The sequence below is a fragment of the Halichoerus grypus genome, chromosome 1 (genome assembly GCF_964656455.1).
Source record: "Halichoerus grypus chromosome 1, mHalGry1.hap1.1, whole genome shotgun sequence".
Taxonomy (NCBI): Eukaryota; Metazoa; Chordata; class Mammalia; order Carnivora; family Phocidae; genus Halichoerus; species Halichoerus grypus.
This window is the reverse complement of record NC_135712.1, coordinates 89,742,137-89,765,842: the sequence shown is the minus strand read 5'-3', so window position 1 is coordinate 89,765,842 and position 23,706 is coordinate 89,742,137. Positions and strand designations below refer to the sequence as shown.

The window sequence follows — 23,706 nt, the reverse complement described above, 5'->3', positions numbered from 1 at the left end:
TCAGTGTGCCTAGTTTTTCCTTTTTTTTTTTTTCTTTTTTCTACCTCAGCTACATCTCTTGGCTTCGTTTATTTTTTGGAGGCTCCAATTTATTTTCTTCCATTGAAACATTTGTTTAATTTACCCCCCTTGCAAAAGTCCTTGCTTTATTTTTATCTTCTTCCTTGTAAAGCTGTTCATCTAAGCTCCTCTTCACTTTTCCGCACTTTATTTTAAAATCATAATTATTAACGTTTAGTGTAGGCATTATGCCAAGTACCCTCCCAGCATTTTCTCCGGAGGGAGGCACCTTTATTATCCTGTTCGACAGATGAGAAACAAAGGCACGGAATTCAAGTAACTTGCATAAGGTCCGTTGGTGAAAGTGAAGCGTTATACCCAGCTATTGGCTCCAGAGGTAATGCACTTACGGAAAAAAAAATCTTTAAGAAGTTTTATTAGACACAAAGAATACCTGTAAACTATGTGCAAATTACAAAAAAAAGTTCGTATCTGTCCCCATGAGACAAGTTTTTCAGTTTTCGCCACTTAAAAAAAAAAAAAAATCCCTTTCCTATTTTTGAGCCTCTTGCCATTTAACACGGTTCCTCGAGGCCCCTCTTCCCACTTCGCTCGGCAAACGTGTCTTTTATTATGACTCAGCCCAGCCCGCTCCTTGCCAAGCGGCTGACGCTCGCGGCGGAGGCGCCGGGGCCGCCGCTCGGGGGCGAGGGCTCGCGCCGCGGCTCGCGCGCTCTCCTCCCGCTTTACGGCTGCTGAAAACCCGGCCCGCGCCCGGCAGCCGTACCGCAGACGCGCCCGCGCCCGCGCCGCTCAGGTAATCGGAGTCCTTCTGTTTTCAAAGTTTTGCCAAAACCAGCTCGGCGCTTTGAGGCGGCGCGGTCTCGGCCGAGCCGTCCAGCCCTCCCTCCGGCCCAGACTGGCGCTGCTGTGGTGCTGGCCGCACCCGTGCGTGGGTCCCGGGACGCCAACCCGGCGTCGGGAGCTGGGCGGAGGGGCGCTCGGGCGGCGGCGGGGCGGGGGCAACTTCGAGGGGCGGTGCACGGGGCACCTGGCTCCGGCCGCCCCCTACTCAGCCCCGGCACTCGCAGGCCGAAGGAGCCCGCATCTTCTCCTCGAGGCCCCCGCCCACCTCCCGAAGCCGATTGTCCTAAGAGCGGAGCCCAGGAGCTCCCGAGTGCCCTTTTCTGACACGTTCACACATGCACGCAAGCCAGCTGGGCTGCCGGACGCGGCACCCTAGCGGGACGCAGGTAAACACAACCGGCACCGCGGACCGGTGTTTTGGCGATGGCTCGCCCAGAGTGACGCCCCGCGTGTGGAATGCCGCTACAGAGGACGCGCAGGATGGCTTTCTCAAGGAAGTTTATGAGAAAGTGTTGAAAGAGCAGCCTGTGATTAGCGCCTGCGCTGGCTTCTACCTTAGTGTCGGCCTTAGCACACATTTGCCCTGCGGTCTCATTCTTCTGTAGCGCCAACCTTTAGCCCCTTGACCCTTTCGTTTTCCACATTCTTTAAGCCCCCCCCCCCCCATTTTCCCGCCTTTATTGGGTAGGATGTCTTTTGGTGTCTGTGTTCTTTTGTTCCTCACTGTTAGAATAACGAGTTCACATACAGTATCATTTACTTTTCTATCGTCCCTATGCTTACTGTTGCCTGTGTATCCAAGAGCAGAGTAATAGATCCTGGACCTGTTCGTGTATGTCCTACTACCTCATTTAGCTATGCAGAACAGAAGACTTGGGTTTGTTAGAAACTTAGATAATGGTGCTGCTTGTTGATGGACTACATCTTGACAAACATAAGCAGTTATGTCACAGGTTCCAGTGGCATTCACTCCATTTAGTTCAATCCAGTAACAGTTGTTTGAATGCCAATCATGGGTAGTGGGTGACAGGTGAAGAGAAACAAGATTCAGTTCTTGTCCTACAGAGACTCAATCCAGGAGAAGGGCCCATAATTAGTACTGCAGTAGTGGTACAAAGCTCTGGGTGAATGGGGGGAAGAAGATTAAGGAAAGGGTTGGGTTTTAAACTGGGCTTTGATGTTTGAGTAGGATTTTCCCCATTTCTTTAAACCGTCCTAAGAATTCTTAATAGGAAGAGGGTATCATTCAACAGTACTTTCACCTGAAACTACTCAGAGCTTTTTCTCCCCCATAATTGGCAGTAATTGCTGATTTCAGGACTTCTGGGAAATATGAAAGTAACTCCTTCCCAAGAGTGATCTAATGTATTCCTGGTATCATACAAAGAGTATTATAGACTTTTATTATAGGACCAACAAGGATGAAATGATCAGTTTATTAATTACTTACAAAAGCATTAACAGATTCGCAGAGACCTCAATATTTATTCATTTAGTCACCAAATGTATCAAATGCTTGATGTGTGCCAAGCATTGTTTTTGGCACTGGAATAAAGCACTGCCTTCTTGGAATATACATGTTAGTGGAGGGAGACAGTATATATAATAAATAGAAAAATATGTGGTGGTACTATAATAAGCGCTGTGGAGAAAGGGTGTGTATGTGTGGTGTGTGTTTAGTGGTTTAAAATAGGATTGTAAGGGAAGGCCTCCAGAGAAGGTGACCTTTCAGTAGACTTAGAGCAAGTGAAGGAGTTAGCCATGTGATATTTGGGGCAAGAGCTTTCTAGATGCACAGAACAGAAAATGCAGAGGCCCTACATGCCGGTGTGTTCAAATATCAGCAAAGAAGCCAGTGTGGGTGGAGTGGAGCGGAGGAAGGAGGGACCTAGGATGTGGTCTTAAATGAAATAGAGGCTAGATTGTACTAATGGTTTAGTAAGCTATTGTAATGACTCTAGATTTTACTCGAAGTGATATGGGAAGCCTTTGGAGTGTTTTCATCAGAACTGACAACTATTTGACACCATTACTCTGGCTGCTATGTTGAGAACAGATTGAAGGAAGAAGGCAAGGGTAGAAGCGGGCGTGCCAGATAGGCTTTTATAATAATCCATGTGACAGATGATGGTAGGTTAGATCAGGATGGTAACAGTGGAGATGGTGAAAAGTTAAGATTCTGGATGTATTTTGATGGTATACTCTACAGGATTTGCTGACAGGTTGTGTATGGAGTATGAAAGCAAAAGAAACTTAGGAAAACTTAATTACCTAAGCAATGGAAAATACAGATTTCCATTTACTGAGATGGGAAGATAGCAGGAGAAAGATATGGTGAGAATTAAGAATTTGGATTTGAACGCATTAAGGATTAGATGCATTTTAAGTATCCAAGTGGGGATGTCAAACAGGCAGTCTGAAAGCCAGGCTAATGATATACATTTGGGATTCTTCAGCAGATAATGTATTTTAAAAGTGAAGAGATTGGACAAATTCTTAAAAAAAAAAATGTGTGGGGTTAGAAAATAATGTGTGGGGTTAGAGGACCAAAGATTGATCCTTGGGACACTCCCACATTATGAGATGAGAAAGAACCATCAAAAGATTCTAAAAATGAGCTGCATGCTTGGTAATAGGAAGAGTTGGAGAGTGTAGGATCTTGGAAGTCAAATGAAGGAAGTGTTTGAAGAAGTAGGGGACCTGTCAACTGTTCTAAAGATGAAGATTGAGAATTGACTTAGCAAAGGAAATCATTGATGACCTTGATGATAGCAGTTTCCATGGAGTGGTGGGTGGTAAAAGCTTGTTTGGAATGTTTGAAAAGTGGGAGAGAAAATTGAAGGGGGTGATGGTATACATCCTTTGAAGATTTTTATTGAAAAGATAGGGAGAGAAATGGAGGATTTGTTGGAGGGCTGTATGACAGAGTTTTAAAGATGTGTGAAACAATGGTAGGCTGTTTTGCTAATGATAAAGAGCCCATAGACCTGGGAAATTGATGATTCAGGAGAAAGAGGAATTGTTCTCATGTTAAAGAGGATGCAACAGGAGAGGTTATCTGTCACTAGGATGGGCTATTAATTGGTAGTAATAAGAGAGAAGGAAAACTGTGGACACAGATGCAGGTGGGGATGTGTGTGGATGTTCTCTTTGAATCACTTCTCTTTTCTCATTGTGATGAGTGGCAGACAGTTGTGGTACATTAGAAATTTGTGAGAAATATCTTTTCTTCCCATTTGGTTAGTGGTATATTTGGTGAGTATATACTGTGAGATTTCAAAAATTTCTTGAAGCAAAGAAATATGTGTTTGTTGAGGAAAGAAGAAGGGGAATTTCAGCCTTGGGTTCTGCTCGGGAGAAGATTCAGAAAGAAAGTTGAAATTATAGAATAAAAGTGAGCTACGGGTGAAGGAAGAAATAAGGTAAGCAAGATCATACCATGAAATCTGGGAAAGGCTATAATGAGGAAGGTAAAAACATTGAATTTTACCTCTAGTGCTGTTAGATAACTACAGTAAAGTTCTAAGGGTATTATCATCATATCAAATAGATGCTTTAATTTTTAAGTACCAAGTTTGATCTAATGGAGAGCAGTGTTGCTGGTGGTGAATCTACTTATGGATAGGTGGTATTAGACCTGGAAAGAGATCTTAGCTAGAAACAGATTTCAAGTTGGATTTTGAAAATTATATAATGAGACTGGATTGGCAACAAATTGGGTACGGGGAAAGATAGCATTTTGACAACATTGCTGATGGATATTGAGGAGTTTGACAAGATGTAGAGAATTGTTGGAGTTGGAAATAGGACTTGTTTGAGATGACTTTCCATCACTTATTTAGGGACCATTTGTTTATTTAATTCTAATTATAAAACAAGGTTCTGTCTGAGGTCTTGGCAGGAGATGGTGATACCAAGATGCAAATGACATAATCCCTGCCTTCAAATTACCATATCTAGTAGAAAAAAAAAAAAACCAAAAGAATGTACACAAATGTTCTGAGAAAATTGGTAAGTACCTTGAGACGTTTTAAAAAAAATTTATGGAAATTATCAGACACTCAACAGTAGAATAGTATAATGAATCCCAATGTATTCATCACCCTGTAAAATCTCTCAGTTTTCTGCTGATCTTGTATGTTGTGGGAGAGTAGAATATGCAGATTGTTTCTGTTTGTAGATCAGAATATGAAGACTTCATCGAGCCTCTCTTATATGGATAGGTAAAGGGACAACTGAACTGCATTGTAGTTGGTTCTAGTTCTGTACCTGCCAATTGCTTGCTGGGCAAATTTCTGTTACTTGTTTCATCTCTCTATTCTTCATTTTTTTGGTAGAGTGTGGTGTTATTCTATATCAGGGGACTGCAAACTATAGCCCTCAGGCCAAATCCAGACTTCCACTTGTTTTTCTGAGTAAGGTTTTTTGGAGCAGAACTACATCTATCAGTTTATTATCTGTGTCTTCATTTGTCAAAGACTATAGCATTGAGTAGTTGAGACAGAGATGCTGTGGCTGGAGAAGGCTCAAATATTTACTCTCTGATTTTTTACAAAATGTTTGCCAAACCCTATTCTATGTGATCTCTGACATTCCTTTAGCTGCAATGTGTTAATCATTAGTGTACCAAAAATTAGCAGTCATAGCTAATATTTTCTGAGCATTTGCTAAGAGCTAGCACTGTTGTTTTGGTTTGTATGCACTAGCACATTTAATTTTCACCAAAACCCTATCAGGTAGGTCTTAATATTTCAAAAATGAAACTAAGCCACAAATGGGTAAGTAACTTGCCCATGGTTATATAGTAGTAAGTAGTGGACCAGGCAGTCATGTTACAGCATCCATATCTGTAACTATAATGCTACATTCTTTTTAGATACATAGGAAAAATATATATGAAAATAATTTTAGCCAATGAGAGTATGAAAATCCATAAATCAATGCTTTGCAGTAAAGTCCTGTGTTGTGATTATATGTGTAAAGCCTGTAAGATTCTGACTAATCCTGAATGTGTATTACAGTTGAAGAGGTATGAAATCTTAAATATACCTGCATAGAAAATTCTAGTATGTCATCATTTTCTCGTGAGGCCTTATTTTTAAAAGAACACTTTAGTTTAAAAATTAAGTAAATGTAATATATTTTAGGAGCCTATTATTGTTTCTTCTGACAATATTTATCAGTTTTTAGGAGTTCATACCTTTAGTAAATGACATGATTGCTTGGTGCAAAAAATTAGAAGTTAGAGGCCCAGAGTTCTAGTCCCAGTTCTGTTCCCAGATAGTTTTTGTGCCTGTGTCTTCCTTCGCCTTCCTTTTTTTTTTTTTTTAACTGAAAAATGAGGAGGTAGCTCAGGATCATTTTAGTGCTTCTTACAGCTCAAAAATATGATTATATAATTTTTTTACATGGTATATTCAAAGAAATAGATAAGATAGCAACATGGAAGAACGAGGTTTGTTAAGATAAAAATTTAAGCTCTCCTTTTTCCTTACTACACACACATAACGTATACAGATATGTATACACATAAATATGAGCAGTCATATATAGCTATAAAATCAATGTGATTTTTTAAAATATGTGATTTATAGTCATATTTGGTGTATAGGCAGTTAAATATCTGTCCTTATGTTTGTCTATTTTTGTATTTGTATGAAGGAATAGATAATTTTTCCCCGAGCCAAAAACATACAGTTACATAGAAAGTGAGTCTTGATGAATTCCTTGACCTCTGTGATCTGGCATATTGTCTCATGTGTTCTTTTGCAAAATTTGATTCATTGCTCAATTTGTTTGCCATTTATTTAAAAGCAAACGGTATGCTTGAAAGCAGGCTTGTCTGTTTTGCAATGTTGCATAGTATATTGATGTCAGACAAAATTGTAATTTAATTGTTTTGACATTTTGATCTGAGTGGTTCAGATAAGAAAGGTGATTTGTCTTGCATAGAAACCTAGTATTTTGAGCTCAGCATGATTTTCCCTACTTGTTTGTAAGTGTGGTTTCAATGTTTAAAAAGTTAAGTTTTAATCATAATGGGAATTTATGCTTTCAATATTAATTACCAAAATATGGTTTGTTTAGGATATATTACATATATTTTATTTTTAGATGTTTAGTCATGAAAAACTTTAGAAGAGCATGAGTCCTTTAAATAAACAGATAATGAAAATTCTATACTTTTGACTTTTTCCATTGTATGTAATACTACTTATGAATGTTTTCTATATTAGAGATGGCTTTTTGCTTTTTTACAAACTTGGCATCTAAAATTATTCATTAACTTCTTCAGTTTTAGGACTTTATTATATTGGTCCAGCCTTATTTAGTGGTAAATTTGTAACTGCATGAGTTGTGCTGTCTTATTCTAGTGCATTGAGTCCAATTATCATTGGTAATAAAATAACCTCAAAGCATTCTTAAATGTACTTTGAATTTGTTTATCTTTTTACACTTAGAAACTGGAGAAAACACACAAAGTAGAAACACTTCTAAACAAATCGTACTCTGTAAGTAGTAGTGTTTTTTTGTTTTAATTTGTTTTGTTTTAATTATCAATTTAACACATTACTCAGTGATTTGACAACTTTTTGGGCATCTCCTGGTTTTAAGAAGCACTTATAGCTTAGCTCCCAGAGGGGACCATTCAGGTTTTTTTTTTTTTTTTTTTTTACCAAACCTGAAACATATTTCCTGCTTGGCTTCAGAACTCTTCAGAACCAAAATACCTTCTGGTGCACTGTAATACTTTTTTTGAAATGCTGGTTGTAGAAGTCAGCTTGAGATTTTTAATTACATTTAGGTGATAAAATCTTCCTTTATCAGCCTTCTCAAGTGATGTGAATCTGATTGGGAATGACTAAAGGAGCCTCACAGTCTTGGACCCTTTTCCTAAATTTAATTTTGCTACATTCCCAGAAAACTTTAAAAATAAGAACTAGGCATTTTTAAGCTAATTATGCAGGAGGGCTATTCTTATGTATGTATGTTTGTGAAAATGCTTCAAGGGTTTACTGCTTCTTGTTAAAATGAGCCAGTGTGTGAATGATGTTTCCCTGGGGAAGCTCTGTTTACAGGAGGTACATGGTTCCTAGGATAAGCCTGTTTTTAGGAAGTCATAACTGAAATGATAGATTACTAGCAGTTATTCCTCTTCTAAGAATTTTCCTGAAGATAATTTAGTCAACAGGGTGTAGTGGCTATTTGAGAATTGGCCAGCCAAAATGATTTGTAAATCACCACCTTGTAACTGGAAAGTAAAATGCTGATTCTCCAGGTGTGGTACTTTGAGTTGTGTTGGAGGGTTTCAAGCCACAGATAAACATGGCCATCTTCTATGAATATCAGATTTACTAAAAAAATTTTTTTTGGGAAAAAGTGTTAATCTTAAAATCTTAAAAATAAATGGCCACTTATTTTACCAGCGAATGAATTTATTTGCAAATAGCAGAGGAATTACAATTTGGGACACATAAGTGATGGCAAACCATAGACAAGTCTGGAGGACATAGGTAGAGGAACTGTTTTTTTATAGAGAAAATGGAGGAAGTTAGGAGGGGCTGCTTTGAACAAAAATCTTTTGCAGGAAAATGAGAGTTCAGGGTGGTGAGACTGAGAGTTTAGGTTTCTCATTGGCTGAGTTGTGGCAGTTTGTCATTGGCTAGGCTGTTGCTGGGCAAAGAGGAAATCTTCCTTCTTGCTGGGGTTGTAAAGTGAACTTTCTGCTCAAGAATGTGAAGTAAGCTTTGATGGGAAGTTTGTGCATGAGAGCTCTCCCTTCAGGGCTCCCTGACTCCATTTTAAATGAAGTTTCCCTTTATTAATTTTCATAGTAGTTAAGTAATTTAACTGGTAAATTAAATGTTTGAAAACATAAATGAATGTGAATATGACATCAGTGTAAAATACATGATTTTTAAAATAAAATTCAGGCATTGAAATAATTTCTTGCCTATTTAGGTCTCTCAAATATATTTTCAGACCCCAGGAAAGGATATAGGTTGACATACAGATAGGCAGTTTGGTTGTCATGTTCACGTCATGTTTAGTCCCATTAAGCTTATTGTATACTATCAAATATTCAGATTATTTGCCATTATCTACCTGCTTTGGTTTACTTGCTTTCCTGGTATTTGCCCACACTGATATCTTAGATTTGTGGGAATAATGTTCCTCTTTACTCTTCTATTTTTCTCCTATACTCCTGGCATTGAGATATTACGATTTCTGATATGCCTCCCTCCCTCTTTTTTTACTTTTTATTTTGAAACTGTAGATATATAGAAACATGGACAGATGGAACAGAAAGGTCCTGTGTTCTCTTTATAGTTTCCCCCATTGGTAATGTCTTACATGACTATAATACAGTATTAAAACTAGGAAATAGACTTTGGTATAACATGTATGCAAAATTTTATGTGATTTCATCTCAAGTGTAGATTCATACAGTTTACCACCACAATCAAGGTATAGAAGTATTCCATTACCACAGGATCCCCCTTAGAGCACCCTGCAAAAAAGATACTAAAAGAAGCAGAGATATTTAACTTAGTTAAGGAGTTATTCACTTTCTTCTTTCTAATTTTTGAGATATTTTTATGTACACGGTAGGTCATTTCATATTTGGGGTTGTGTAAGAGAAAGATGAAATACTATCAGTATACTTCAGGAAAGCTTTAAATAGTTAAAATAGTCACAAATAAAGATATAGATAAAGTCATTTGTGAAAGATTTTGAAGGCTCAATCTCAAGTTTGTCTTCCAAAACTTGTGTTTTGAAAGGTTAGACATTAGACATTCATATGCCTGAAGATGGGGACCAGGATCTCTGTCTCTATGACTAATCCTTATTTGTGTCCTGGAATTGACCAGATGAAACTTAAAAGAGCCTTCTATTTCAACCAGCCTTCTATTTTCCTGTGGAACCCAGAGTTGGAGGAAAATAACTTTTTAGCATTATCAAAAACACTGTTAAATGACATGGTGCCACATTTGATTTTATTGGTACGAATGTCTATAATAAGTACATGAGGTCACTTACTTATTTTGTTTAACCAACATTCTATGAGAATAATTATTTTATTACTAGGGCCTCAGAAATTCTTCTTGATAGATTTTCTCCGAAGTATTTCCAGGAAATCATGATCTGGGATTTTAGTGTCACATATTGTCATATGAATAGTATAAATGTATTGTTAAAGTACAGTTGTCATATATCTTATTTTAATAGCTTTAAAGATATTTTTAGCTTCATTTTTTTGAAAATTTGTGATCTTAAATATTTAAAATAGCTGTCTTCTGTCTGGTTTTCAGCTGTAAGGCAGTAAATTAAACTCCTTTTGGAGTTTTGGAGATACTGTTGAAATTTTGTACTGTCATAGTAGTAGCTGCTTTTCCATTCGCCCTTTACCATTCTTTTTAGGTTATCAGAATAAAGCAAAGAATTCCTATCTCTTTTCTCAGTTTTTGCTCTATTATCTGAATGTATTTCATAATTTTGTTATTGTAGTGATATTTACACATTAGGTCCAGGTTACTGTCATCTTCATTATGTTCCTTATCAATTTTCCAAGGTTAAAACATAAATATAACTATATATATATTTTTTTTACTTGCTTTACTAATTTTGAGTTGGGTGCATAGAAAGGACAAGGCAGAGAGTGAGCATATTCATCTTGTCAAATATATTTTATTCTTTTCCACCAGTTGAAATGATGTAATTTTTCCCCAAATCTTTAATTTCACTCAGAATGAAAAAAACTATTTTAATGGTTATTAAATGTTGAACATTTTTTAAGTTAGTAAAAAAACCTGATACTGTGTATGTCTAGAAAGAAAGGGTGGATTGGTTTCTACTTTTACCAAGGATGACATGGTATATTGTCATCTCTCTCTAACCTCTGTATCAACCTTAATTTGGGAATGTTGGTGTGCATTCTACTAGTACTGAGGGTTTACTTTATTGTCAATATTAGAGATAGTGACATTGGTGAGATTCAAGTGACTCGTAATCACAAGTTCTTCCCTTGAATGGAGAAAGTTGCTCTTGACTTCATTGCTGCCTGGTATATATCTATAAAAAAGCAGCTATTCTCTTATTTGTTCAGTATCAAATATAAAAATCTAATTGTGTGATTTTTCATATCATTCAACTCAATTCTAAAGCAAGCAGAAAACTACATAATAGAAGCTTGATGTGTTTGTATTATAATCTAGACATTTTCTTAGTATTTATCCAATTTGAACTACTCTAAACATTTTTATTTTTTTTTATTTTTATTTTTATTTTTTTTTTAAAGATTTATTTATTTATTTGAGAGAGAGAGAATGAGAGACAGAGAGCATGAGAGGGAGGAGGGTCAGAGGGAGAAGCAGACTCCCTGCCGAGCAGGGAACCTGATGCGGGACTCGATCCCGGGACTCCAGGATCATGACCTGAGCCGAAGGCAATTGCTTAACCAACTGAGCCACCCAGGCGCCCAACTCTAAACATTTTTCTGATAAAAAAAAAATCACAGTGTGTTCAGGACAAAGTAGTTATAAAACCTGTAAATGTTTGATAAAGAAGGACTGCCATTATACTAGTCTCTGTTTCTGATTAAAGAATTGCTGTTTCTCATGTCTTTTTGTTTACATATTTTTGGGGGTAGTGAGAAAGAAATCTCTACCCATTTTTACAACACATATTTTGTCTGCATTGCTATTCCTTCACTTTAATATAAAAACAAGAATAGCAGGATGCCTGGGTAGCTTAGCTTGTTAAGCGTGGGACTCTTGATTTTATCTCAGGTCATGACATCAGGGTCCTGAGGTCGGGCTCTGGACTCAGCAGGGAGTCGGCTTGAGATTCTCTCCCTCTCTCTTTGCCCCTTCCCTTGCTTGTGCGTATGCATGTGCTCTCTCTCTCAAATAAATAAATCTTAAAAAAAAAAACAAAACCCAAAACACTGAAACCAATAAAACATTGTTCATTAATGCAGTGCTATGCTAAGGGTAGTGGAGGGATTAAGGAAGGGCCTTGTCAGTTTGGTATCTGTATTTCAGTAGCTCACTTTTTTGTGCAGTTAATGTACCTTTCTAGGACACCTGCCTTACCTCATTTCCTCCTCAACCCACTTATTATATGTATGACCAACTTTCAGAATTTTAATTTATTTATTTATAAAGTGATACTAATAGTCCACTGTACAAAGATTATTGTAAGAATAAATTAAGATGGTATGCAGGGAAACTGCATTATCCTTACATACGTGAGTATCTTTGGAGTTAATTGAGTCTGGTTTAAATCCCATTTTCCATCTCAGTATTCTACTATTCTATGATACTTGACAACTTGGTTGGCTTCTTTAAAATGGGAATTATTTTATCTACCTCAGAAGGTTGTTTTGAAGTTAAATCTGATAATAATGTATGTGAAGCACCTAGTACATTGCCTGGTACCTAATACTTAATAAATGTTATTTCTCTTTTTTTTCCTCCTTCCCTTTTCTCCATTTTCTCATTCTCCAACTGTCTTGGGGAAGGGGATCTGGTGAAATCAGATATGGGCTAGGTTGAAATTGTTTTCTGTGTTCTTTGCCAAGCCCCAAAGAAGGGACTTTCCTTTCCCAAAGGAAAGTCTTTGTTGAGGTTAGTGAGGGGGTTTCCTTGTGGGTGAAAGACTTGGGAGATTTTACAAGTCACCATCTACCAACAGTTGTCTGATATGTGGTTGTCTAATACTGTCACTCCTCTGCTTAAGTCTCTGACATCTCCTCACTGCCTTTGGATGAAACTAAACTTAGCCTGCTGAACAAGACCCATTGTAATCTGGCCTCCATTATAGATTCCACCTTCATCCCCTGTCCCTTATCCTAAAGCATAGTTTTTGATTGTAATTCCTCCACCCCCATCCCATGCTTGCATGTGTGTGTGGAGAACAGGGCACTCTGGCCTGAAGATGCTGAAGGAAGAGGTGTGTCCAATACACTTGGGGGATGTGTGGCACTGTTTCGTGCCCACTTGTATTTTGTGTGGATACTCTGCCTGGAATGCTTTTCTCCTTGCTGTAAATGATAGATACTTGTATATCCAGCAGTAGCCAGTTAAAGTATCTTTTTGTAAATGGCCACACCCCCATCCTCAGAGCTGGTCACACTCCCTCCACTGTGGTCCTGTGTTCTCTTGTATATATGGCTGCCTTTATTAGCACGGTTTTCGTGTATCTTTCTTTTACCATCAAGTTCTGTTTGCCACATGGGCAGAGACATTGTCTTTTAATCTTTGCCTCCTTATTCGTTTATCATTACATTTCCAGAGCATGCTTACTCAACTTTTTAGATGAATTTATCTTCATGACAAAGCTAAGTGCCCTATAATGTGCTGTAACACACATAGCAGGCCAAACCAGAGCTACTCCTGAATCCCTCCCCCACCCAACTCCCTATGTGAAGATGTAACTTCCACAAGTAGATTATAATCTTGTGAGTGTACTCTATACTTACCCTTGTCAGGCACACAGAGGATGCCTAGGCTAACAGCAGATAGGATTGGTGGTTGAAAGTACAACTTCATTATGTCATTTCACTGCCTTTTGCTGCTTAAGCAAAGTTGGTGTACTGAAAGGTGAAGATAGATTTATAGATAGAATCACTTTGTCAAAAGCGTCTGAGAACAGCCAGTAGGGCTAGGTTTTGCCCCTTTGCAAGCTTATGAAGGAGGATAGCACACCGTGTGTGTGTGAGAGTGTGTGTGAGAGTGTGTGAGAGTGTGTGTGTGTGTGTGTGTGTGTGTGTGTGTGTGTCTCGGGGGAATGGATGGGTGGGTGGGAAAGTGGAGCAGGAACGAGAAAGATGATGAATCCTAGGGTCATACAGGGGAAGTCTGTTTCTAAGTAGTTCTCAAAGACACTTGAAATAAGTAGTTAAGAAGAACTTTGTGAGTATAAAAGGTGTTCAAAGTAGAGCTAACAGAATGGAATGCATGAGGGTCAATAATAAAATTGGAGTTGAAATTATAAATGGGTCACATGTAGGTCTCAGGAATGCCACCTACTGGGCCCATGTTCACCTTTTGGGATATTTATTGCCCTGAAGTTACACTGCACAGTAGGGAGGCATGGGGAAAAAGATACAGAAAGATTAAATCAGTTTGTTTTTTCCCCAAAATGAGTTTTGGGATATATGGCCTGAAACATGGTTTGTGGACAGAGCTAGGAAATCTGGGTTTTTTATAGTGATAATAGGTAAGTGGAGACCATTTGGACCTAGGATTCAGTTCAGTTCAGCTAACTTCAGTAAACACTGAGAGCTATTCTTGGCTGAGAAAAAGAAGAATATTCTGATTTGCCCTTCACAGAGCTTGTGTTGTAATTGGAGGAGTGAGAGAATAATTACTAAAAGGTAAAATAGTGTTTTGTCTTGTTATTTTTTTAAAATTCACAAAACTATGGTTTTATCTGAAACACTGATTTTATTTTATTACATAGATTGGAGAGATGATGATTTAATGCTGATATTATTAGATAGTAGTACCTTATAACATATTTTTAGGATTTGCTTTTCCAAAAGTTTATTGTGCTTACTCTGTTTTCAGATTGCTCTTTGTTTCTTCTGTTGATATTGAACATGTGTGAAAAATGAGATTGGTAAACTTGAAAAAAGTGTATTATTTTTAGAACATCAGCTTTTTGTTATAACAGCTTTATTTTATGTGTCCTTCATTGAAGCCACATTACATCCTTCTTTGAAGGATGTAATTATATAAAACTGATAAACACAAATGTTGGGATATAAAATCAACACTTTTTATATTTTATTCTCTAGAGAACATTATACTTATATTCTTAGAGTATAAGTTACGTTAAGTGATCATCTTGTTTATCCCTTTTCATTTTATAAAGACGCATTAAATGACCTCAGACTCACATAGGTTTGACTCAAATGAGACCAAGTTGGGACTAGACATTGGTGTTCTGGCTCACAATACAGGTCTCTGCTGCTATCCATGTACTTATGTTAAGGAAAAGGCTTTGTTATTAGTAATGGCTTTCCCATTTTTTCCACTAAGATGGCAGATGGACTCAGTGTACTTTCATTCATTATTTTGCATTATTTTTCTGGAGCTACTGAGCTGCTCAGGATTGCTTCCTAATTTAGTTAATATATTTTTTCAAGTCTCTTATGTTTTTTGGGGCTCTAAAGATCAGAGTAGCAAGCCAGCATTCTTCCAGGGCAGAGGGAAACCTGAGGGAATGGGCAAGAGTGTAGGGCAGGGGTTGGAGGGAAGGGGGATGGTCCAGAGGAATGGTTCCCAAGTTTTTTAGACAATTCCCACTGTTCTTTGACAAAATGAGAAAATAAGAATTATGTAGTGAGTTTTTCCACCATCTTTTATTTTGTAATTATATCCTATTCTTTTGAGTAACATTATTGACAAAATAAAAAGTTGGTAACTCTATACTAATGCTCTCCTATTTTTTTTTTTGTTTGTTTGTTTTTTTAAAAAACTTTATGGGTCCATGCAGCCCAAAAGGTGTAGGAGACACTCATCCAGAATCTGCAGTGCTGTTTGGGGAGAAAAGGTCCAGGTGAAAGCTGGATGATATGAGGAAGTGGATGCCTATGATGGGAGAGATGCTAAGAGACCAGTGTGTTTAAATGGATGATAGGATGTCTGGGTGGCTTGGTGGGTCGAGGGTCCGACTTTTGGTTTCAGCTCAGGTCGTGATCTCTGCGTTGTGGAATCAAGCCCTGGGTTGGGCTCCAAGCTCAGTGGAGAGTCTGCTTGGGATTCTCTCTCTCCCTTTCCCTCTGCCTCTCCCCCTTCCTCTCCCTGGCACACACTCTCTCTCTTTCAGATAAATAAATCAATCTTTAAATGGACAGTATGTCAAATTTGAGGATAGTGGGTTTGTGGGGAAATTGAAAGTGAAGGCTGTTTATTTAGTTGGCTCTCAATGTCAGTGTTAAATGAGGTTTGCATATGAACATGTAGTGGACAGTGAATTGGAAGCATGCTTATTTGGAATTCTTGGTGTCTGTGTTGGATTCATTCCATAATCTTAGCCCAGTTATAGAATCACTGAGTGTTTCACCCTCAAAATGGGAATTAAAAATGCTGATTTTTAAAGCACTTTAAGATCCTTAAATGAAGTGTACCACTGCAAGCTTCAAAGATAGTTTCTTCACTTAGATACAGTCTTTGAAATGGTATTCAACTGAAGCTTTACAAAGTGGTATCAGGGTTCCTAATGACAGCAATCTTGCCTTTTGTTCATGTTTTCAAAACCCACCTGCATGTTATATTATACGTGCTCTGTAATTATGAAGTGATGTGAAAAAATTATTTAATTTTTTGGAAAGTTGCTTAACATGTTAATGGGACACTGGCAACATTACTAAGATTAAAAATGCAAACTGCTTTACAGAGATCTGACTTTATAGGACATAAATGCATGCTGCTAAAGCAAAATGAAAAAAGCAAAAAAAAAAACCAACCCCACGAAAAACACCAAAATAATCCTCCTTCTCCTCTACCAATTTCACCTATAAACAAGCCCCAACTAAAAGGGGATATACTAGGGTACATTAAGAGTCATGTCATCTGGAATCAACATATAGAATAAAGCATATACTAAGAACTATTTCTGATTTTTTTCTTCATATCATATAAGCTCTAAATGTGTTTTTCTCTTGGATCAGGAAGAGAAAGAATTCAAAGATAATTTTGTATTTGGTTAGCTTTTATGTTCATGTATAAAAACAGTGTGAGAAAAATGGAAACATTTAACATTCCTGCTTCAAGTTTAGATAAAAAGATCCCAGTAATATAAATCATGTATTTAAGACTTGTTTATTTATTGTGTAATTTTCTGAAAGCAAAGTACAGTTGACCCTAACAACATGGGTTTGAACTGCCCAGGTCCACTTATGCATAGATTTTTTTTTTTATAGTGTAGTATGGTAAATGTATTTTTTCTTATGATTTTCTTAATGACATTTTCTTTTCTTTAGCTATCTTTATTGTAAGAATACAGTATACAATACATATACAAAGTATGTGTTAATCAACTGTTTATTGTATAGGTAAGGCTTTTCATTAGTAGTTAAGTTTTTGGGGAGCCAAAAGTTATATGTAGATTTTTGAGATTTTCGACTGTGTGAGGGTCAATACCCTTAACTTCCTCATGTTCAAGGGTCAACTATAAAACTATTTAAAAATAGAGTGTCACTCTGATTTGTTATATTAATTTCAAATTGACTTTCAGGGATTATGTTATTTGAAAAACCTTTTATGTTTGTAAATTTTCTAATGATCAAAATAATACAGAATCATTGCAGAACATTCAGAAAGCCTAGAAATATATACAAAAATAAAAAAGAAATTACCCTTTAGTTACTACCCAGAGATGCGCTTTTAAAAATCTCAGCATTTTTTCTTCTGATTTTTTTTCTATTTTATTTTTTCTTTACATTTTTGAAATCATACCAGAAATTTTAACATTCTGCTTTTTCAACATAATATATATTATATTGGTGTATTACAATATATATAGAATATATAGAGTATATATATTATATAGAGAGAGCATTTTAAATATTATTTTAAGCCTTGTAAACATAATTATTGATTACTACATGATGCATTACCTGGCTTGGACACAATAAATCTGTTTCTCTGTTGCTGGACAGTTAAGTTGTTTGCATAAATATTAAATCTTTAAATTAATGCAAGTTTTTTTTTTTTTTTGAGGCTTTTCTCTTCAATTGAGTAAGCTTATTGATAAAACTCTTCTTAAGATTAGATTTTCCGTTCCTTCTTTTATTCCCCCAGTTACATGCTAGCTAGTTCCTGGGCTTTTTCCTCCCTGTTCTTTGTAATCTGAAAAACTCTATGTTTTCTGCTCCTTGTATGACAACTTCAGTTTAGCTGTGATTGATGTATTATGATTGTACATAGGTAAAGTATATGGCTCCTTTCTTAAAGTTACCATGAACCTCAACAGGAGGTTCTTATGCAGCTTGAGTGCTATAAATATACTTTGAGAGAATATATACAAAGATGTTAAATAGAATATAAGGAATGAAGTACTACTTATTCACTGTACAGTTTAAATTTTTTTCTAGTATGAAGCGTTTTATGTCAGTTGTATGTAAAATGAAGTATTTTACACCAATATTAATACTGATGATTGCATGAATTAAGTATTGATTTTTTATGTATAATTTACTTTTTATTGATCTCAAGAGTACAACAACAGCTTGTCAGTACTATATTATAAACATTCTATTGGCTGTAAGGGGCATATCTGAATTTAACAATTATATTCTTTTCAATAAAATTTGTCATTTTTGCAGGAAAAGATAGTGTTATGGACAAGATTATTGAACAAAATACTTCGTCTTTAGATTCCTTGATAAGGCTATGTGGATTTTTCCCTGGTTTAAGATCTTTTTATTCATATTGGAAAAAAATACTACCAGTCTATGCAGAAGTACATTTCTAGTCAAAATAATGTATGTTTCTGGGGAAACTTTCCTCAACATTCCTTTCCTCTAACTTGATTGAAATTTATTTTAAAAAAAAGCTTGTGAAGTGAAATTTAATTAAATGTTGAAATTATTTCTGAAAATAGTCACAAAATATTATAAAAACAAAAGTCTGCATTTTTATTTAACAAAGCACTCTGTGTGTATGTGTGTGTGCATGTGTCTATGTGTGAGTTTATTCTTACATCTATATGTTAAGATTATTTTAAAGGATAAATAGCTTATCTGGCATTATATACTATGAATATCACATCTTATTAAAAGAATAAGGTGGTAATAATAAATTGTATGTTTTATGATTGTATTTCCCTTAGATTATTTTAGGAGTTTGTCATATAATGAGATATAATTTCTTATTTCTCAGGTTTTTATTGCAAAAATATCTCTAATTTTTAATACTCTATTTAATACCATTGTTTTACTAAGAAGGCATGAGAAAAAATATTAGTTTGCACATAAAGAACCCTGATTTTTGTTTTAAAATATTTTCTCCTTAAATATTTCTTCTTAAATGTTATTCCTTATTTCCATAAAGGATAGGTTATTATTAGAGCATTATCTTTGTATGTTGCAAAATCCTTCCAAACTCAGCACAAAGACAACTTTAATGAATAATTAAAAATAAAATGATGCAGCAACTGTCTTTCTAAATGGAAATCAAGTAAGAATATATACCATTTTTTCCCCATAAATCTACTGAAATCAGAAGTAAAATTTCCTCCCTTTTTTTTTTTTTTTTTTTAAGAGAGGGAGAGGGGGGGAGGAGGGGCAGAAGAAGAGGGAGAGAGAGAAACTTAAGCAGGCTCCATGCCCAGTGGGGAGCCTGAGGCGGGGCTCAGTCTCACAACCGTGAAATCATGACCTAAGCCAAAATCAAGAATTGGGCACTTAACTGACTGAGCCACCCAGGCAAAAGATTTTATTTATTTATTTGACAGAGAGAGACACAGTGAGAGAGAGAACACAAGCAGGGGGAGTGGGAGAGGGAGAAGCAGGCTTCCCATTAAGCAGGGAGACCAAGGCAGGGCTCCATCCCAGGACCCTGAGATCCTGACATGAGCCAAAGGCAGATGCTTTAATGACTGAGCCACCCAGGCGCCACCCACCCTCCGCCCCCCAACAGTATATTTTTCAAGTGAAGGTAAGAAAAGGCAAAAGGCCTGTTTAGAACCAGTGTTAACACACAATGAAGTTAGTTAGCTAAAATATGCCAGTTCATATTACAGAGTTATAATAGGGAAGGGTCTTACAAAATTAAGGGTTTGTTTTCTTTTTTAGCTGATTGGTTTATAATGTTAGAGGTGCTAGTAGAGTGTAGTTTAAAAAAAATGGCAGTTCAGTAATCCTGTTTGCTTCATTGTCAGTGTTCTCTCATATCATTACACAAAGGTACTTGTGAAAAGTCTATATATCTTTGGGCTTTAATTAGGCATGGGAACATGCAGAGTTTAAAAGTAAAAGTAATTGCTCAGCCTCTGATAACTTGCATACAGTGAATCACCTTTAAAAGAATGCTACATAAAACAAACCATTGTATAGAGGAGATAGGAAAATACAGTTTTGTTGCTGGGTCTGCTGGGAGGGATTTGCAGATTTTGTGAGATCCTGCCGAGAGTCAAGCAAAATCTGCATTACAGCACATTATCTCCTGTGGGGAAGAACCAGCAGGACTGCTTATGGTTCTCAACTATCTCTGCTGTGTATACTTTTGTCCTACTATGTAAAAAGCCTCCCATTTGCTGGAAACAGTAAGAGAGTCTAACACTGAGAGAAAAAGATAAAAAAATAATGAAAAATACCAAGTACATGAGAAGAACCTTTATAGCCAAGCTTGACAAGCAGACTGGGAGTCAAGTTGAAGGGCTAATATGATTCTGCATAAGGTCTTTTATTTTAAGAAATAAGTTAAACAGTAATCGGTTTTATAGTAGAAAAACTTTATAAGTTGAACTCTAAAATAATCATTTTAAAGTTAGTTGTTAGATTCATTTTTTGTGTGTGTAATTTTATCCTAGTTTCTTGTATTTACTTATTGTAATTTCTGGTACTTTTCAGGAGGGAGGATGTCATCAATAAATCATTTACATTTTCTTAAAAGCTTATTTCTGCTTCATACAACAGTGGTAGGGTAGTTTGTAAGCATCAAACAGTTTTTAAAAATGAATAAAATTGTTGCAGTTATGTTTTCATATAACAGAATTTGTCTAAAATAATGGTTGCTCCAGGATTTTAATGCATTAAAGTGAGTTAAAACAAAGTGATTGATTTTGACAAAATTCCAAATGAATGTTAATTAGATTAATGTATATGTTACTTTTAATTGAACTAAATATTTGTCATTTTCAAGTAGATAACTCTTTAAGATACTGCATTATGATTCATTTTTCAGGTGAAAATGTTAAATGAAATTTCAAAGGGTTTGCCAATATTTTTCATCCTGTAATAATTAGAATAAATAAGGTAGAATAGAAAGGAAGAAGTTAGTGACCATGCTGTTACTTTTAAGCATTTTACGATCTTTACTGAGCAGTTGGTTTATATAAAAAGGCCCAAGAATCTTTGGTATCTTACTTTAGGAATAATCCTTAAATGATGGAAAGCTGTTGATAATTTTAAAGTATATGTAATACAAATTTTCATTATAATTCAAAATAACTTTTATTTTGAAACCTATTTTTATACACAATGAAGACTTTTTCTTGAAGGGTCTTTGTATTAAAGAGATTGGGTATATATGTATGATTCTTTGTGTATATGTACTTTAAAAAAAATAACTGTTCAAGTAATCGATATTGAAAAATAATTTTGACACAATTGAACTGAAAAAGTTTTATCTTTATATATCAACACAATTTGCTAGTGATCTTTTCCAAAACAGAAACTATGTTTTATTTACTTTGAGGTCCCTACATCCAGGACTGTGTCATCTAGTGCAGAGTACATATTCAATAATGTTTACTGAATGCATTTCAACATCTTGTCTCATAAAGTCTTATTTGTCACTATTTAACCAAGCTAAGATACCACATTTGTTATATAAGCCACTGAAAGTTTAAATGACTTTAAGTGTTTCTAAATCCAGTTGTTAATTGCATTTGAATTACTGTGCTTTTTTGCTGTGAGGAGTAATCATTTGAGTAGAATAACAAGGTGTCTGAACTGATGTGGGAAACAAAGGCAAAAGAGAAAAATTTCCTTACTGTCTACAGCCCACTGACAAGTCCTCGAAACAGGCAGAGTGACCTTCCTCTGGGAGCTCAGCTGCCTCCATGTTGACACTTCGCTAAGGGCAAAAGGCAATCTTAGCTGGACCCCTCAGGATCCTGTGAGTCTGCTTTAACATCTAAAAATTCCTTTGGAAACTTCCTTTATCTCTGCCCCCCAAGATACATGTTAGCAATCATCCTCCAAGCATATGGCCCACCGATATACATCTGAGGGACCTCATGACTAAGTTTTTACTAAACAGTAATGAATGACCTTTTCTGAACAGCAGCTAGCCCTCTCAAGCTCCTGGAAACCTTGTTTCCAAAATACCTTGGAGGCTTGTGTTGTCCCTAACCCCCTCCCAAATTGAAAGTATATAATCAGTCACCCCTTACAACCCCGGTGCAGCTCTTTCTTCCCATTGGTCCCGTCCCCATGCTTAGTAAAACCACCTTTTGGTGCCCAGGATGTCTCAAGAATACTTTCTTGGCCATTGGCTCTGAACCCCAACATTTCTACATCATGAACAATAATGTATTTTTCCTTCCTTCAAAAATGCTTTTGCAATTTTATATCAATTTTCTGACCATAGAAAAGGTGTTTCTGACATCAGTCTTCTATTTTGGTCAGTTCTCTAATATTTTCTTATTGTTTATTAATTGTAATATATCTTTATTTCTGAGTTGTATTCTTATACCTGATGCCTAAAAACAAAACATACTTTTTCCTTTTAATTTTACTTCAGGTTTTTACTTTAATACCTCCACAGCCCAGTCTTAAGGGTGCATTTAGACACATGTTTGTGTGAGTCTGTTTATGTGTATATTTGTAGAGACAAAGATACTATAACAAAGAGACCCAACATTTACATTGGCTTAAATAAATAGAAGCTTATTTCTCCTTCACATAACAGTGATAGGGTAGTCCAGGCCTGTCAAAGTCATTAGCTTCACAAAGTTACCAGTCCACAATGCATTACATTTTATTGTTCTGCAGTCTTGTAGGGCACTGTTCTTGTCTGCAAGGTTAAATCTGGATCATTGCCATGTCTGTATTCTAGTTAGAGAAAAGAGGGAAATAGCAGAAGCAGAAGAGCAGAAGGCAAACAATTTCCTTTAAGAAAGTAGTCCAAAATTTGCACATTCCATTCCAAATTGTCACATGGCTACACTGGGTTGCAGGGAAAGCTGGAAAGTGCGGTCTCTCTATTGGTGGGGGACCGCACTCAATCAGCTAAAACTCTGTTACTATGAAGCAAAGGAAAAATGGACTTAGTGACCACTACAGTTGCCACAATGCATTTAAATTGTATCCTGATGGTTGGTAGTCCTGTTTATTTATGCTATTAAGGAAAGGATCAAGGAAGAGGGTATTTCTGGCTTTCTGCAGTGTGTCAACAGTGACCTGGCAGCATCATATGTCAAGCATAATTAGGACTTACAATGCGAAAATTGAATCTTAGTTGTGCTTAAGGCCTAAGTGACCTCATGTAAGGACTTTCCCTTCAGTATCAACCTTAACAGAATTTGGGTTTGAAGGGTTTTATTAAGGGAAATTGGGTTTCATACACAGGACACCTGGGTGTCCATTGTTAAATATACTGCTTCTTCATGTTAATGTTACTGTTACAATTTCCTTCATTTTTTTTTTCGCAGCACTTTGGTGAAGTCATAATTCCCAGTGGTGCTTTTCGTATATTGTCCATTCTCTTAGCTTAAATGAGTGTAAGGCGTGTTAGAACATTTTTAAAAAATGGTTTATATGTTCTACCTTCAAATGTAAGACTTTTCACATTAAAACACTGGAATTTGCTACATCGTCAAAGCTGAGGGAATTCAAGGACCCTCACATATATTGCTGGTGGGAGTCTAAAATATCAGTCCTTTGGAGAGCAATTTGTTAATATTTATGAAAATTACTAATATATATCCCCTTTAATACAGCAGTTCTGTTTCTACAGATAGACTTACACATGTGGCATGATATATTTATAAGATTATTTGTTACAACATTGTAACAACAAAGATTTGAAATATTCTGAATCACTGTCAGTTAGGGACTAGTTAAAAAAAACATGTACTTCTATAAAATGGAATACTATG

General features: G+C 36.2%; 1 protein-coding gene across 2 annotated transcripts in view; it reads left to right on the top strand.

Moving 5' to 3' along the window:
• The first annotated feature begins 629 nt into the window (after positions 1-629).
• Positions 630-23,706, top strand: part of NAALADL2 (N-acetylated alpha-linked acidic dipeptidase like 2) — a 1,303,067-nt gene continuing 1,279,990 nt past the window's right edge. Inside the window, exon 1 of one of the 2 annotated variants that reach the window (XM_078069051.1) lies at positions 630-817. The gene's annotated coding sequence lies outside the window, so the exon portion shown is untranslated. The remainder of the gene's footprint in view (positions 818-23,706) is intronic. The other variant, XM_078069053.1, reaches the window with a different exon arrangement.